General features: G+C 41.3%; 1 protein-coding gene across 3 annotated transcripts in view; it reads left to right on the plus strand.

Annotated features, from left to right (window-relative positions):
• The first annotated feature begins 14,115 nt into the window (after positions 1-14,115).
• AHI1 (Abelson helper integration site 1) overlaps positions 14,116-18,112 on the plus strand; it is a 216,487-nt gene continuing 212,490 nt past the window's right edge. For 2 of the 3 annotated variants that reach the window (XM_044248265.1, XM_044248275.1), the window contains exons 1-2: positions 14,116-14,305; positions 14,686-14,748. The gene's annotated coding sequence lies outside the window, so the exon portion shown is untranslated. The remainder of the gene's footprint in view (positions 14,306-14,685; positions 14,749-18,112) is intronic. The other variant, XM_044248284.1, reaches the window with a different exon arrangement.

Genomic DNA, 18,112 nt, shown 5'->3' on the forward strand with positions numbered 1-18,112 from the left:
TCAACTAAATATTACCAAGGGGGAAAGATACATTTTGTAACTTTCCTAATCTATACTCTTCTTCAAGGGAAGCCATAGCTAAACCCAAATTGATATTGATAGATCTTAATAATGTTCCCAAGAAATATAAGCTGGGATTTACAAAAGCAACAGGAAGGCCTGGCTGGCCACTCAATATTATGCCACCTGAAAGAGATGATCATAGATAGTAAAGACAATGGGGAAGGGGGGGGAAGTAAAATTTCTGTTCTTTTCCAAGTTCACTGCAGTGGTCTGCTTTTAATATTAGATCTTCTTATAAATAATACCAGCCCTCTTTAGTCAGTCTCAGGAATCTGCAAACTTAATTTTTTGATACTCCTACATAATGCCATAAGTTTGAGATAGAGCAAAAGACAGTAATTTCAAAAAAAGGTAAGATACAAGCTAGAATAAAGTTATCACCATTATTTTAGTCACATATTACCCACTTTTCTCACAGATAGGTTCACAGTAAAATGGATAGTGAAGGAGGAAGAACAAAAACTTTCAGCCCTAGTCCCAAAGCTATATTACATACCTTAACATTTTCATTCCCATTTGTTAGAAATGTATACTAAGTGAGGTTGAAACACCTGGGATATGAGGCACCAGATGGTATCATCAAGGAGGAATGTGTCACACCCATTCAAAGCAGTGAGAGCTGCCCAGCAACATCATGTTGGACCTTTTAAAACTTCTTCCATAGTCCTGCTTCCAGTTGCCATGTCTACCTTGCTGACTCCTATTATTTGGATCCAATTTGGGGTTTCTAGTGTCTTTTCTATTTGACCCTTGGCATTGCTCCTTCAATAACACAATAATTGCCTCTGAATCTACTACATTGCTACTTTCTCCTTAAATAAGTTTGAGGACACCGGAAGATCTCCAGAATTGACTGTTATGTACCCAGTGTCTGGTATTCCTAGAATTTGTGCAGTACATGATATTAGGATCCATCAATGAGCCACAAAAAATCAACACATTAAGACTGGGCATTCAAAATTGGATTGTGATGAGACTTACCCAATGTATAAACTTGTTAAATATCATTAAACTGTACACTGAGAATGGGTGAATTTTATGATATGTCAATTATACCTCAGTAAACTGAAAGAAACAGTTTGGTCAGATAATGGAAGTAGGTAGCACAAGTTTGGACTGACACTGAACCCAACCAAAAAATAAGTAAACATAGAAAATACTATCATCTTGACAAGGGCTGACCACAGAGAAAATCAGTTCACTGGGGCAAATCATAGGATCTGTTAGTTGCATCAGCTCCCAGTCCCCAGAAAATTGGGGTATTACTAAAAACCTAGTAAAAGGTAGCATTGTTGTTGGTGTTGGTGATTCAGCATAGTTACCATTCAGATCCCAAGACCAGGTCCCAGTTGCAAGGAAAAACACCATAACAAAGAATTTATGTTTGTCTAGTTGGGCTTTAGTATGCAAATCAATTCTATTTAATTTAAGAACCCCTCCCAAAAAATGATTTATTACAAAGGTATGATGTCATTTATAAAACCAAACAACAAAGTGTTGGCTAGAACACTGAAAGAACCAGGACAGGTCTGACAGCCTTGGGCACTCCTCAGTTCCACCCCAAGACTGGGCTGTGGTGCACATCTAAGGCCTTGAGTTTGAGTACCTCATGCACTCGGTGACCCTTCCACGCAACTGGTCCCAGGGCTCAAAGAACATGAGCATTGGCCACTAGGGCTTCCTGCTGCAGCACCACCTTGAGATTGTCATGCCCCTAGGCATCAGCGGCTGCGGCAGAGCTGCCACAAAGCTGTCCCTATAGCCCAGGCCCCAAACCTGCAGTGACTTCTACTTGCGCTGCCTCTGCAAGAAGCCGGTATTGGTGGACCCTGTGTTCCAGAAGCGTAGCATAACGCCACGGCAGCTGCCACACATGTGCACGCTCAGGTGCCAAGCACAAATATCAAGATCTTCTCAGTCTAGTGGCGCCCAGAATTCTGAGACCTGGGAGGGAAGTTTCAACAGACCCTGGAAGGAGAGCCCAGTGCCTCACAGTGACAACCAGCGGCGGTCCAGGAGGCCCGGGCCACCCAGGGTGCACCAGGCTCACCCCTGTCTAGTTGGCCTGTTCTAGTGGCCCTGCAGTGGTAACTGCTGCCAGGATCAAGCCCGTCACTTACATCTTCCAGGCCCTCGCAACAACCTTGACCTCCCAGCAGCCAGTCATGCAAGCGGTTCACACCGCCCACCGGATCCCGGGGGTGCCTGTCCCCAGCGTGGCCGGCCTGGCCCCAGCGAACACTGTCACTGGGCAGGTTGCAGTCATTCAGGCGGCCACACTGGTTCCTCCTAAGCCAGGGCCTCAAGATCCGCGTTCAGATCACAAAGCAAAAGTGAAAGTGGAACCTATTCCTGCGATTAGCGGAGCCACACTAGAAGCCGCTAACCGGGTCATTCAGGTGTAACAGACCACCCCATCCAGACTGTCACCATAGTGCAACAGGCACCTCCCCGTCGGCAGCAGCCACCTATAAACACTGAATGGCAAAACAGGACTCACATGATGCCAGTCGACGTCGCGGGCCACGGCCAGGTGAACAAGACAGTGCAAGCGGTCTGCACAGTCTGGCGACACACGTGAGCATCGGCGTCCCTGCCCGCGAAGTGCAGGAACCGCGACCAGTCCAGAGCGCGGGCGGCGAGGGCTGCGTCTTCACTCTGCACGTGGGAACGCCGCCGGCAGCCATGAGCGAGGCTCCGCGTGCAACTCGAGTCGCCGGGAGAGCTTCTCTTCTTAAACGTCAACTCTGTGGAACCAGAAGGAGACACGGCCTCTCACCCAACGCTCCCAGCGCATCCTCCAGGAGGTTGAACTTCACCTCAGCTCTGGAGACACGAAATTCAAGTGGCCTTCAGTTAAAGACGAAGTCACGCCAGCACAAACACACGTGCACGGAGACCTGCGTGAGGCCGTGTCTCCCCACCCCACGCTCAGCTTCCTGAGGCTATGAAAGGTGTGCGCTTCCGGGTCCTTCCGAGAGGGCGAGACGCCTGGTGAGGGAAGACCTGCCGGGACCCTGGCCACGGCCACCCGGCCACCGTCAGGGGAGCCCGAGGACCAGACGCTGTGTAAAACAGTACTTTGTTGTTCACATGTGGCATTAGAATATTTTGAAGTGTATTTTATTTTTTCTTCTTTTTTTTTTTTAACAAAATAAGAGAGCCTTTGATATTTCAGATCCGTCCATTTCTACTCCAGACATTTAAGAATCACACCAGACCTTTCGAGTGGGTTTCAGTAAGAAACAGTAGAGTTTTGTGTCCAGCCTATGGCATAGTTTACTTGTTTTGTCTGTCCAGTTAAAATTCAGGTGGAGTTACTTGATGACATCTGCAATTTTTCCCTGTTAGAGCAGGGGCCTGAGGCATTTAATACACCTCCATTTCAGTAGGATGTAGGATGGCGCGACAGACTGGACAGACCGCCACCTCCTGTCACCCTGAAGGAAAGAACTGCCAGGCTCACCAGAGCTGTGCTGAACTTTCTCCTTCCTGCTCCTCGTGGTAGTTCTTATTTCTTTGTGTTGACTTTGTTCCTGGCATAATTTTCCACCCTAAGTAAAACAAGTCTCCTAAGGATTATGTATGCGTAAGGAATAACAGGGAGGACATGGGAGATGGAGAGGAGAAGGGAGCTGGGGGAGTTTGGAGGGGGAGATGAACCATGGGAGACTATGGACTCTGAGGAACTGAGGATTTGGGAGGGGATCAGGGTGGGAGGTTGGGTCAGCCTGGTATTATGGAGGGCACGTATTTCATGGAGCCCTGGTGTAGTGCATAAACAATGAATTCTAGAACACTGAAAAGAAATTAAAAAAAAAAATAAAAATTTTTTAAAAAATAAAATAAAACAACAGAACTGTTACTACTTCATTGGTGGGGGGAGTCAATCTTTTACCACACACCCTTTGGAAAATGTCAAAGATCTCTCCATGGCATGTTTGTGACTCGGTGTCACTGGCTCTAGACATCCTCCAGTCCAACCATTTGTCTACCCCATGATGTTGCCATTTGCACTGCTCACGGGGAGCCCTTGCAGGGGTGGAACAGAAGCTGTGTTTTAAAAGCAGGGTCTTGGAAGCAAGTGCTATGTAGCTAAGCATTGGAAACATCCAAGTCGTTTTCTGATTTCTAATAGAAAATTCCCCTCAATCTTTCAGAACTGAACCAGTACTAAGGCTGACTTTTGTCTTATAAAAAATAAAATCCCCCCCGAGGAAAGGAAACGAAGGTGAGAGAATAAGCAGTAGGAACCCCTCCAGGCTTCAGTCTGTGCTACCCCAGAAGAAAACCACTGGCCTTTCCAGAGTGTTCCATGGGGTCCCAGATCAGCTGTGCAAACAGAAAAAAAAGCTTTGGCCTTATTTTGAATTTCTAAATGTCATCATCATAACATTATTCATTTAAATATAGTTATTCTGGTATCTAATGGTTATTAAAAAACCACACACCCCCACATACATATATGTATACATACCTATAATATATATGAGTACATACACAAACTCAATAAGGAAGACAGAAAGTAGGCCATCAGCAACAAGAAATGCCATCAATTTCTTTTTTTTTTTTTTGCTTTTTGTTTTGTTTTGTTTTTTGAAATGCCATCAATTTCTTAAAGAGAATATCAGTTAGGAGAGTGAGATAGTGAGTTGAAATGGGGTCTTCCAAAAGATATGTCCATGTCCTAACTCCCAGAACCTATAAATATCACCTTATTTAGGAAAAGGATCTTTCCATGTAATTAAGGATCATGTGATAAGGAGATCACCATTGATTTTCTAGGTTAAGTCCCAAACCCAATGACAAAAGTCCCTGTAAAAGTGAAATTACACAGAAGAGAGGATAGCCCTGTGAAGACAGAAGCAGGGACTGGAATGATGTGATTACAAATCAAGGAATGCCCATAGCCACCAGCAGCTGGACACAACAAGGAATAGGTACTCCCCAGAGCCTTTGGAGGGAGTGTGGTCCTGCTAACATCTTGATTTTGGAGTTCTGGGCTCCAGAACTGTGGGATAAATTCCTTTTGTTTTAAGCTACCAAGTGCGCACATTTTCTATAATAGTTATAAAAAATTAATGTAAGTTATTTCTAAAGAAGCTGAGAAAATTGGCCTTGTAGAAATACAGAGAAGCTCATAAAACACTAATTGGAAGCAAGGAATGGAATATGGGGTTAAATGCGGGAATTAATTGAAAATAAGTGAAAGTTGTTAATTGTCCCTCAAACTACTTGCTCATCCCAACAAGCAAAATACCATCATCCAGGCATTTACCACCCTAGCAAAAAAATGACAGATTCTTCTCTACAGAAACTTCCCTGTGGAGAGAAGCAGGGCAGCTCACATGACTGTTCCCCAGACACCCTAAAAAAAGGTCAGTTGGCTGGCAAGCCCATCCCACAACCATGGAACTATCAATCAGCTTTTCATTGCTTTATATTTTAGTGAATAACCAATAAGGAAGGAACCCCCAAATAAAGAGAGGCTAGAGATAAACAGGGAATTGTTGGAGAGGGTGGAAGGGTCCAGGAAAAGTTGAAATAATTCAAAGAACAAGAGAGAAGCAAGAAAGAGAAGGCAGTCTTTTTTTAAATAGACTCAGATGTCTGCCAGGGAGGGCAACGATGCCCGCTCCTCAGGGCCACCTTGCCGGAGGCTCCAAATTCCTTCCTTATTCGCTTTTCCCTCAACTTTGGGTGTAGTAGCTCTTCTCTGGCTATTCCTTCTCCATACCTTACAGTTCTCTCTCAATGCTTTTGGTAAATACATCTTTCCTTAGTTCACAGTTGTGGAATCGTATACAATTTCTGGACATGAGAGACTCCATTTTCAAGTTCCACTTTTCTTTCTAACTAATGAACTTTTGAACTGAGCCATATAAGGTTATTGTTATACAAGCAGTTGCTCATAAAATCCAACAGCGAAACCAGCATTTGAACCATAAAATTGTTGATAGGAACTTAATGAGGACAGCAAAGTTAACTAATACATACCAGGAATAGTTTTGTGTGATAGCACCAATAAAATAATCAGATAGTAATCAAAAGTGGTTCAATCGGTCAGCACCAAATTAGCAGGGTTTTTGGTTTTTTTCTTCTCTTCCTTATCTAAATCATGTAATTACCCCTCCCTTCCTTCTCATAAAAACCTCTTGCTTTCTGCATATGAACCAGACACTTTTCTGGTTACTCCTGAGGCTGTGCCCTGCAAACTGCAATTCTGAGACCCCAAGAAGGCTTTTGTTCTTTTTCAGTTTGTCTCCTTTTTTCGATTGATGCAATGCACTTGGTCCACAATTATTTTCTCTATGCAAATTATTGGTGTGGTAATTTTTGTCTGCTTACCAGACACTGACTAACACAATAGTCAATAAGAGTCTGAATCTTTAAAATCCTGTAAAACTTAACACTAGAGATTAGGTAAAACTCTCAGATTGCTAAAGTATAATTTTCAATAGATGCTTAGAAGCCAAACTGAGAAAATCTCCCGGAAAATAGAATTTGTTGAAAGACGGGAACTATTGGAAGTGAGATTGAGGTGTGGAGAGGGCAGAGAGGGAAAGAAGTGTAAGGTTGCTGATATCTTCATCTTAAAAAGTGGAGTGACCTAGATGATATATAGTTGACCAAAAATAAAGAGGTAAGTATATTATTTAAACTTACAAAGAGGGGCGCCTGGGTGGCTCAGTGGGTTAGGGCCTCTGCCTTCGGCTCAGGTCGTGATCTCGGGGTCCTGGGATCAAGTCCCGCATCGGGCTCTCTGCTCCATGGGGAGCCTGCTTCCTCCTCTCTCTCTGCCTGCCTTTCTGCCTACTTGTGACCTCTGTCTGTCAAATAAATAAACAAAATCTTTAAAAAAAAAAAAAACTTACAAAGATAACCAAGATAGAAATTAAATATAGTAATAGTAACACTTGTTTAGTGCTTTTAATGTATTAACCCATTTATCCTCATAATAATCCTCCAAGGAATGGACTATTATTATCCCCATTTTATAGATGAGGGAGAGAGTTCAGAGAGACCATTCACTTGCCTAAGGTCACACAGCTGGTAAATGGCAGAAATGGTGTTCCAGAATGTGTGTTCTTATCCATTGTACTCTACTGCCTCCTTACATGACTTTATTGAGAAAAGATGGGTAAGGAATGTACCGGGTGATGCAAATGACTTAATTCATCTTTTAGCGATAGATAAAGGCAATTCTTAAAACTGATGAATTAAGCAATAGTGTTAAGAAATGGAGAAGTGAGAAAAAGTCAGAAGTCTGAAGTCAGAAGAAACAAAAACAGAAACTGTTTAAAGGGATGTATAATAGTTCTCCCTAATCCATGGGGAATACGTTCCATGACCCCCAGGGGACGCCTGAAACTGCAGATAGTACCAAACCAAATATATGCTGTTTTTTTCCCTATACGTACATACCTATGAAAATGTTCAGGCTATCAATTAGGCACACTAAGAGATTAACAACAAGAACCAATGATAAAATAGAACAATTATACTGTAATAAAAGTTATGTGAATGTGGTCTCTCAAAATATCTATTATACTGTACTCATCCTTTATGTGATAATGTGAGATGATAAAATGCTTATGTGCACAGATGATGTGAGGCAAATGACGCAGACATTACAATGTAGAGTTAGGCTACTATTGACCTTCTGCTGATTCATCATAAGGAGGATCATCTGCTTTCAAACCATGGGTGCCTACGGGTAAATGAAAACCTGGATAGCAAAACTGGGGGGCAGGAGGAATTGCTGTACTCTTAGGACCAGCGCTTTGGGAAGGAAGTGGTGAACCACGGATTTGTCATTTTCCCTTATAAGTATCTTTCTGTATTATTAACATCTTACTTTAATAATCATTTATTTTAGAGATTTTAAAAAACAAAATTATAAATTATCTCAGGTATGGAGAGGAAATATTGGGATCGAGAAGCTAAACTACACAAATTATGTATTTTTATATTTCACATGCTAATTATACAAAGATAATCTTAAATGAGAAAACAAGGAAAGTCCCCTCTCATTTGGGATAGAGATATCTAACCTGAATCCCTCAGAGAAGGAGACCTGGTAATTACTCACAACAGCGTTTGGGAAAGCCTCTACTTTCACACTTTGTAAGAGAGATGAAGCTAGTTCTCAATCTCAAAAACAGATGTCATTTGAATGATAAAATGAAAAAATTTAAGCGTTGATCAGCACAAAATACCTGCAGCGCAGAGAAGGGAATGAATGTCTGATATGTATCTTTTGTCCAACCACCGGACCTCATGTCATATGCAAAGGATGAGCTGTCTAGAGAGTGATCTCCAGAAAGTGGATTCCTGGAAGTGTTGCTAGACAGACTGGTGGTATGAGGACTCTTCTGTACTGTATTTATTAATCTAGAAACTACCCTGGTGTCAAATATGTCTCAAGCTATTATAAATTCAAAGTAGTATGTTAAGCATCAGTAAATTAAATGGTTTGGATAACAAGCGGGTAAATGATAAGATGTAATAAGGGCATACCTTTAAAACGGGGTCTTTCTGGCACTGATAATGACAGATGTTGCTTTACTGCCATCTAGTGTTCATTGCTTTAGAGACCTAAATTGAGCATAGGCTGAATTTTTTGTTTTTTGTTTTTTGTTTTTTCTTTCCTTATCTCTGAAGTAGTTCCTGTTTTTCATGGGGCCTTTTGAGACTTAAATTAAAACACTCTTCCTAGGGTGGCTCAGTGGGTGGCTCAGTGGGTTAAAGCCCCTGCCTTCAGCTCAGGTCATGATCCCAGGGTCCTGGGATCAGCCCCATGTCGGGCTCTCTGCTCAGTGTGGAGCCTGCTTCCTCCTCTCTCTCTCTCTGCCTCTCTGCCTACGTGTGATCTGTCTGTTAAATAAATAAAAATGTTTTTTAAAAACCACTTTTTCTAACAAAATAATATTCATATATACCCAATAAATCCATAAATAGCTTTATACTTTATAGTTCCATGAATTCTGATCTAACCTACATCTATAGGTTCATCGAGTTTATCAAGTTTTCTTAGCAAGTCACTTCACAGAAAGTTTATAAGGAAGGCTCAGTTATTTCAGTAAGTCATCTACTAAATTTGAATGGCAGCCACTATTACAAGGCAATTACTATTAACTCATAAATACCTTGCAATATGTGTTAGGAGTTGAGAGAGAAGAAATTCTTTTTTACCCAATACGTCAAAGAGATACACTGGGGGGGGGGGGACAAAAGTTCTGAATATCAGCTAAAAATTCCCACTAAATCGCATCTTTGAGCTCTCATAAAAGTAAAGGAAGTTCCCCGGGGGCCAAGGAGAAAAAAGTGAAAGAAAAAGTGCTTAGTAGAGACTACTTAGTGGCGATCCTATGCTAGAAGTATTTGCTGATTCCCTAAATGTAGTCCTGGAGTGGAAGGACTTCCCAAAATGTAAAATATGAAATCTCGTTCAGTGTGGGAATTAAGGTCTTTGCATAAAATTGGGACCCTCAAGAGACTACACCAGCAAAGGAGGCTTGAATGTCTGAGTTATAGTTTGAGAAAAAAAAAACTTTCCCCTCTGAATTGTAAACATAACCTCTTTTATGTAGAATTTAGGTTCGAATCAATATTAACCTGATAGGTTGTATGTGGGGTGTAAGTAGTCAAAGACTACTCAAAGGTGTTTGATGTTTGGCTTGAGTGGGAAAAAAAATGGAGTTGCCATTATACAAAATGGAGAAAGCTTCAAGGGAGGGGTTGATCTTTAAGTGGGGATTAGGAGTTTAGTAAATCTGAGATGTGTATTTGACATCTAAGTGGAGGTATCTAAGTATGTGGCTGAATGTACGAGTCTGAAGTTCAGGAGTGAAGAATGGGCTGTGGAGATATCTCTGGGAGGAGTTTGCATGACCATGGGACCATAGAGACTAGCAGAGATACCAAATGAATACATGTGGATAGAGAAGAAGTCTAAGAGACTAAGTCTGGGATATTCTAATATCAAGAGCTCAAGGAAATAAACAAAAATTAGTAAAACAGACCCAGAAGGAGGAAAAGTACAAAAACATGTAATCCCACGTAAGCAAATAGAAGTTAATTAATTCAAAATAACACCAAAATTACATAAAATACTGAAGAACAAATTTAGTGACAATATGAAAGAATTATGTGAAAGCTCTCTTAATTAAAAAAATCATATTTGGCATTTTTATTATAATTGATAAAGAAACTCTGGAATAAAAATAATATAGCATGAAGCCATTAAAATGGATTAAATAGATGCATATTACTGACATATAAATCCACATGAGAATCCAAATAGTTCCAGTCTTTGCATTCTGTTGTAGGTCTAGCACAATACCAGCAAGCAGGGGTACAGGCTAAATTTTGATCCCTCCTCACAAAATGCATAAGTTGAAATCCTAACCCCTAGAACTTCAGAATGTGGCTATATTTGGACATAAGATTTTTAAAGAGGTAATTACACTGAAATTAGGTCATTAGGGTGGGCCCTAATCCAATATAACTGATGTCCTAAGAAGAGAAGATTAGGACTCAGCTACAGAAAAAAGACTATGTTCAGTCACAAGGACAAGGCAGCCATCTGTAAGCCAAGGAGAGAGAAGAAACTAACCCTGCCAACATCTTGATCTTGGACTTCGAATCTCCAGAATTGTGAGAAAATAAATTTCTGTTGTTTAAGTCAACCAGTCTATGTATGGTGCTTTGTATGGCAGACCTAGCAATGTAATACAAGCAGTAAAGCCAACATGTTTTGATTGGATAATGTACATTTTGTACCGGGGAATAAGTATTCTATCAACCATATTTATGTTTTATTCAATAAATTATTTCTTATTTAATAAATGTTTAAATGCCCTAATTTTATTTCATGAATGGTTGGCCAATTTTGTTATTACTACCACTACTAGTCTTAATTGCTTGCCTCTTCAAGTGATCTCACTCTTATATTCTGAGCTAATGAGAAGGAAAGCACATATCTGCTTTCCCCAGTTTGAATGGGGCTCACTTAAATGTTTGCTATGTATACAATTGCTTACTGGATATATCCCTCTGAAACTATCTTCCCTCTATACCTGCTAACTTTTCACTGTTAATTAGCCATTTTCCATCCAGTTTCAGAAGCCAGAAACCTCAGTACCTTTAACCATTTTTTATTATTCTGAAATACTTTTAAACTTACCCAAAAAAATTGTAAGAATAGTACAAAGAACTTCTAACTTTGCCCAAACTCTCCAATTGTTGACATATTACATTTGCTTCATCTTTTCTCTATACACATTCACATTTTACTTACATATGTTATTTATATATACTTTTTTCTGAACGTTTGAGTAAGTTGCAGGCATGAAGCTTCATTACCTCTAAATAATTCAGTGTGTATTTTCTGGAAACAAAGATAACTCCTACATTAGTAGACTATAGTAATCAAAATCAGGAAATTAACTTTGTTAATATATAGGTGATATGTAAAATATCACCCAGTCCACAGGCCCAATTCAAATTTTGTCAGTTATCCCAATAATATCCTTTACAGAAAAAGGATCCAATGCAGAGCCATATGTTCCATTTTGTTGTCATGTCTCTTTAGTTCCCCACAATCTGAAAAAAGATCTTTAGTTGTCCTTTTGTCTTTCATGACCTTGACAAACTTTTGAAGAGTAGAGATCTATGATTTTGTAAAAATGTCCCTGTTTGAGGTTGTCTGATCCTTCCTCATGATTAGATTCTCACTTAGCATTTTTTGGCAGCACCATCACAAAAGTGTGTTCCAATTGTCTGTTTCCACGTGGCATACAACGTTGATTTGTTCTGTTACTGGGAATGGTAACTTTGCTTACCAGTGCCAGATTTCTCCACTGTTAAGTTTTTATTTTTCCCTTCGTGATTAGTATATTTGGCCAGGAGATACTCTGAGACCATTATGTTCCTCTTAAAGTTCTCACACTCTAGTTTTAGCATACACTGATGACTCTTGGCTAAGTCAATTTTTACTATAATAGTTGCCAAATGGTGATATTTCTACCTATATCATTCCTGCTACATATGTTAGTTAGCATATAAGGAATATATATACATATATATATTCTTATTATAAGGAAGAGCGTTACTTTATGCCCATTTAAAAAATATTCATGCTTTTATTTCAGTATAGACTCAAGTATTCCTATTTTATTCATCAGATCATAATCTATTAACATTATTATAATGGAGCTCAAATTGACCCAGATGTGGCCAATGGAGGCTCCTTCAAGCTGGTTTCTGTGTCCCTTTCATATGTTCCATTATTCTGTGAAAACATCTTTAATTTCTGGTGCAACAAGGTTTTTCAGGCTCATGTTGTACTTCCCCTGTTACTGTTCTGAATCAGTCATTTCCACAAGCGGCTCTAGTTCCTTTTAGTAGAAAATGGTGTTTAGAAACCAAGATCTAGGCACTACCTGCTCATTGCTCCTTACATCTCTTTAGCTGAGGGCCCTAGGGAAAAAACGAAATAGATGGATTCAAAGTATAGACAACATTTGGGTAGAGATATGGAGGTGTAGGAGTTTACAAGAAGAGATTTTTCAGAGAGAGGAGACAATATGTACCAGAAAGGGGACATGAGACGGTATGGATTGTTTTGCACAGTACACATAATTTAATATTACTGAAGCATAACACTGAAAAGAGGCAATGAGAGAAGAAACTAGTCAGGCAGATAGAGTATCTTATATCCTAGGCAAAGTAACTAAATTTTCTCTTACAGATAATCCTTTGAAGAATTTTCAGGACAGTGGCATTATCAGATTTACATGTTTAGTGAGGTCATTCTGGTAGCAGTATGGAGGATGGCATTATGGAATCAAACCTGGAATCAGGAGACTGGCAAAGAGGCTATCTCACAATAATAGTTAGAAGTAATGAAGGCTGTCATGAGGCAGCCCGTCAAGATGGATAGGCTATACACTAGTAGACAGTAGATAGGAAAATGGATATAATTTGGTCTAAGAGGCATTTAGGATGTTCTATAGGCATTTACAACACGGGGAGGATGGTGGTTGCTTAAACCAAAATAGAAATCCAGAAACAGGAGTAGGTTCTAGGGTGGAAAATAGAACGGTTTAAGATGCTTTGGATTGATGGTATTTCTCTCTGAATTCTCATAGGATTTGTAGAAAGAAAATGAAATATGTTTTGTAAAGTGTGGTTTTGCTAATACGAATAGAAAAGATGGCCTCTGAAGAAACGTGCTAACACTCTCACTTTGCAAACTAAGCAACAGGTTATGGTGCAGTGTATGACCGCAACTGCAGGAAATTCAAGAGTTGGGGAGGGACCTGTCTCATATTTTTCCATCCCTGGTGACTCAGAGGTAAAAATGGCGCCTGTGGCAAAAATTAGAAAGTAGGAGGGAGAACTGGGTATGGAAAAAATGAGGGTTTTTTTGTTTTGTTGTTTTGCTTTAAACATTTGGTGTGATAACTCATTGCCACAGGAATTACGAACATTTTTTTCTTTAAGGTTTGGTCTATAGTACAACTCTATTCTCCGCGTTTAAAGGGATGTTTCATTTTGTGGGCGCGATCGCTTGGGAGGTGGCGTGCCTGCTGCTTTGCCTCATTCACGCTTCTCGGCCTTGGCGGGTTCCACGACAGCCTCCCTATCTCTGGCCCCTCTGGTTTTGTTTCTCCAGCGCTGGCTCCAGTTCTGAAAACACTTTCTCGGCGGTGACGACCGGACGGGCTCAGACCCTACGCATTCGAAGGTCTCCCTGGCGCTAGGGGACGGGAAATTCTTTCTCCGGAGGACCGCGGCGTGGCGGTTCCTACACGCGCACGAGGAGTCCCGCGCGCGGCCGCCGGAGCGCGTGCCCGACCGCAGTCTGAAGGCCCGCGCGTGCGGCGCGCGCACCACCTCCGCAAGCACGACACTGCCACAGCTCCGGGCCCCGGAGTCGGCGGCGCGGGGGCGGGGCCGTGGAGGGGCGTCGAGGCCCCGCAGCTGTCCAAGCCGGGAGCTCGGGCCGCATCGGTTGTCGTGGGAACGGCGGCGTAGGCAGGCACTGACGTCAGCGGGCGGCGCCCGTACTGCACCACCCGGTGGGCTCTCAGAGCGGGAGTGGCTGGCGGCTAGGGTGGCTACGCGGGTGCCTGGCTCCCGGCTCGCGCCCCCGGCGGCGCAGGGCTCCGCTTCGCACAGTCCCAGTGTCGGCTCCGGCGGGACAGACTGTCGGCCGCTCTGGACTCTGTTCTCGGTGAGTACGCTGCAGGCCTGCTGGTGGCGGGAGCCCGGGTCGGGCTCTAGGCCTGCCTGGGCCCTCTCAGAGGGGGCGGTGGCTAGAGGGGCACTGGTCAGGTCGGAGAGCGCGGAGGCGGCGCGCTAGGGGGCGGGACGGGGGCGGTGCGGCGCCACCGCGGGCTGACCCGCCCCGTGCCTTGGAGCCCGGAGAGGTAGTTCCTAATGAACAGCTCTAAGTACTTTCCCGCTCCCTTCCCTGGGCTCTTGTCTCCTGAGTCCTCAGCGCGGTGTCCAGATCCGCCGTGGAGGAAATGCAAGCTTTGCTTTTCCCACTCCGGATTCTGGCTTAAAAGCATGTAACTCAGACACGCACTAAATACGTTTATTTCCTTGTAGGGTGTCAGCTTGGTGCTGAACCTCGAACCTGTGAAATGCCTTCTTAATTACATCCGAGAAAAGGTGATAAGTGTGTTAACGTTTGTAAGAGTCATGTCGATCTGTATACAAACAGAAAAAAAGAGTGCACTATTTAGAATCGCTACCAGTGGCTGTGGTGTATTTCAGCAGTACTGTGGAAACAAACTGCAGTGTGTGGCTTTTACTTTTTTTGAGAAAAGGATGCTAACAATTTTTTTCACCTGTTGCATTATTTATTTTGCTGTTACTGCTTGGAGTTTCAAGGAAGAGTTTGCTCGTTCTGAGAACTCTGGGAAATTTCAAAAAGTATTTGAAAAATCCAAATATCAAAAGGTTTTAAAACCATATTTAGAATCTTGTTTATGGAGAGTATCTTGATTTATCAGTTCAATTATGTATACAGGGTTTTCGTTAGTTTCTTTTTTCCCTATGCTATAAAATTCAGCTAAAGGGTGAATTATCTAAGCCTCTGCTGCTTCTCCCTTTGATCTTTAGACATTTATTGGCCGGTAATCAGATGTTTAGAGAAAAAAGAAAAATGAGATGAAATGTATTGTTAATTTTCCTAGTTAGTATTTCTCAGCGTCTCTTATAAAAGGGTTTGTGAGGGAGAATCTTTAAAATAATCGTATAGGGACGCCTGGGTGGCTCAGTTGGTTAAGCAGCTGCCTTTGGCTCAGGTCATGATCCCAGCGTTTTGGGATCGAGTCCCACATCGGGCTCCTTGGTCGGCAGGGAGCCTACTTCTCCCTCTGCCTCTGCCTGCCATTCTGTCTGCCTGTGCTCGCTGTCTCTCTCTCTCTCTCTCTCTGATAAATAAATAAAATCTTTAAAAAAAAATCGTATGTATGAGGCTCAGGGATGTCATTTTAAGTTTGACCTTATTTTTGCCAATGATGTTACTAACCAAATATTAGTCATTAATTCTATAATGTATTTGCTATGGTACACATTGTTTGGAAAAGATTATTTCTGTAATGTATTTGCCTTGTTAAGTAGTATTAGTGTTTGTTCAACTGTGCATTGAACTACTAAGTAATAGTAAATAATGTCACTACATTATGTATTGTATTGATGTATTTTATTTTATTGCACACTTATATTTAGTGCTATAATAATAAAGTTATTTTATTGAGCACCTACAGTGTGCCAGCCACTGTGCTGATCACTTTGCTTTTCAGTATTTCCTTTTCTCCTTACAATAAAGTAGGTACCATTTTAATTTCCTGGGTCATAGAACATTCTACCAGGGTGAAAATAAAGGACTGAAGTAGAGAGGGAGGTATGGAGCTCAAGGCACTGTGGGAGCACAGAAAAGTATTTAGCCGCCCCTCGAGTTAGAGTGCTCCCAGAGAAGATACAATCTGCATTTAGCATTAAAGGATAGTTAAGAGTTTGTTGGAGTGACAGAAGAAGGGCATATCTCAGGAGAAAGAGGTGGGTGTGTAATGGTATAAAGGCAGGAAGGCGTTTGGCACAATTGAGAGCCTGTAAGTATTTCACATGGTTAGAATTCAGAATGTGTGTGGAAATGCGGCTGGAGAATGAGTCATTTCATAAATAGCCTTGACCCCCCCAATGGTATGGACTTCCAATTTTTTTCCAGTAAGTGACTGAAATCTAGTGAAGAGATTTAAACAAATGATACCATTGCATTTGTATTTTAGTACATTTCTTCTGCTTGCAATGAAGAGGATGATTTATTTTTTAAAAGGATAAGGTGATAGAAGCATGGAAATAATCTTAAGAAAAAAAGTAAAATCTTTCCATAGTTTTTTCTTTTTATCCCTCAAAACTGCTGTATCATGTCCCTGCCTTTTGAGGGTGAGGGAAGTCAGTAGGAAGCAGAATTGTGGAAAGAATTAGCCACATGTTTCTTCTATGGGTCTCACCTTCCATTCGTCTCTCCACCTGTTGCCACCAGATTTCCACCCCTTCACAAACAGCTTTGCAAACATGTGACTTGCTGACTGGACTGTAGATCCAGTGGATACTCTACAACTTGGTACCACACAGTGATAGAAAACTTCTTTCTTAAACTTCTTTTTCTTTGGAGGGCACCTGGAGGCTCAGTTGCTTAAGCATCTGACTCCTGATACCCGCTGAGGTCATGATTTCAGGGTCCTAAGATCTAGCATGGCGCCTGCCTGAAATTGTCTCTCCTTCTCCTTCTGCACCTTGCTTGCTCTCTCTCCCCTCCACCACTTGCTATCTCTCTTTCTGTCTCTCTCAAACAACAACAACAACAACAAACTTTTTACCTTGGTTACCTCTCTCTTCGAGCTTTCACCTCTCTCTTTGATGTCCTTTTGCTTTATTTTTGGGCTTCCAGAATTCTGTCTTTGGAACTTTTTCCCTGAAACCACCACAGATATAAAGCCTAGTTCTCAAATCTTTAGCCTCCTTGCTGGATTACTATATTCTAATGCCTACCAAACAACCTGATTATATGCATAAACATGTATGTATATATACAGTGGTAATAGCTGTCATTTTCAAAGGGCTTGCCATGTTCCAGGCATTGTGCTGTTTTATTTGCATATTCTCACTTAATCTGTACAAAAACCTTATGAGTGATTTATTATTGTTATACTCTTTTGAAAAATTAGGAAATCGAGGTCCAGAAGTTAATTTACTGGCAAGTAGAACTGGGATTTGAATCTAGGGGTGTGACACTGAGACAGTGCTTTTAGCTGGCTAGTTCCCCTCAGATACCCAGCTCAGCATGCCCCACTAAGCTCACTGAGTGTACCCATAAGAAGTATCTATTACAGTATTACAGTCGTAACAGATGTTCACTAGTTTTTTTTTTTTTTTAAGACATTATTTTAAATCATTTGACCCTTATAACAACCTTTTGAATATGTACTGGTAGACTGATTTTACAGATGAGGAAACAAATGCCTGAGGTCACACAATTGACTATTTGAGACTAATTCCAGGACTTGGGTTTTAAACTTATCCATTATACTTGTCCTGTATTCCAAAAAATGATACTACTGGCCTAAGTATTCTATTTGCAGAAAATGAGAATCATCCTTGACTCTTTGTCCTGCACGGTCAGTAGTTTTTAATCTTTCTGAAATGTCTAAAATACCATAAGTACTGAAATTTTTTTGTTTAATGGTAAGCAAATCAAGCTGAATATAAGTAAGTCACTTTTCTTAGTAACTCATAGTTTAGCTGTTTTCCTATATATGGAATGACCACGGAATATATAAAAAGTCATTCTTTTGTTTATATTTTTTCTACTTAAGTGCTTTCAGGTTTCAACTTCTGATACACTTAGGCTTACATCTTCTCTCTTTTCTAATTTGGGGTAGATTGGAAAGTAGATGACCAATACTTCTTAGATGTGTATCTACTAGGAAGAATACATTCGGGCTCCCATCCATAAAGCACAGGA

The sequence above is a fragment of the Neovison vison genome, chromosome 1 (genome assembly GCF_020171115.1).
Source record: "Neovison vison isolate M4711 chromosome 1, ASM_NN_V1, whole genome shotgun sequence".
Lineage (NCBI taxonomy): Eukaryota > Metazoa > Chordata > Mammalia > Carnivora > Mustelidae > Neogale > Neogale vison.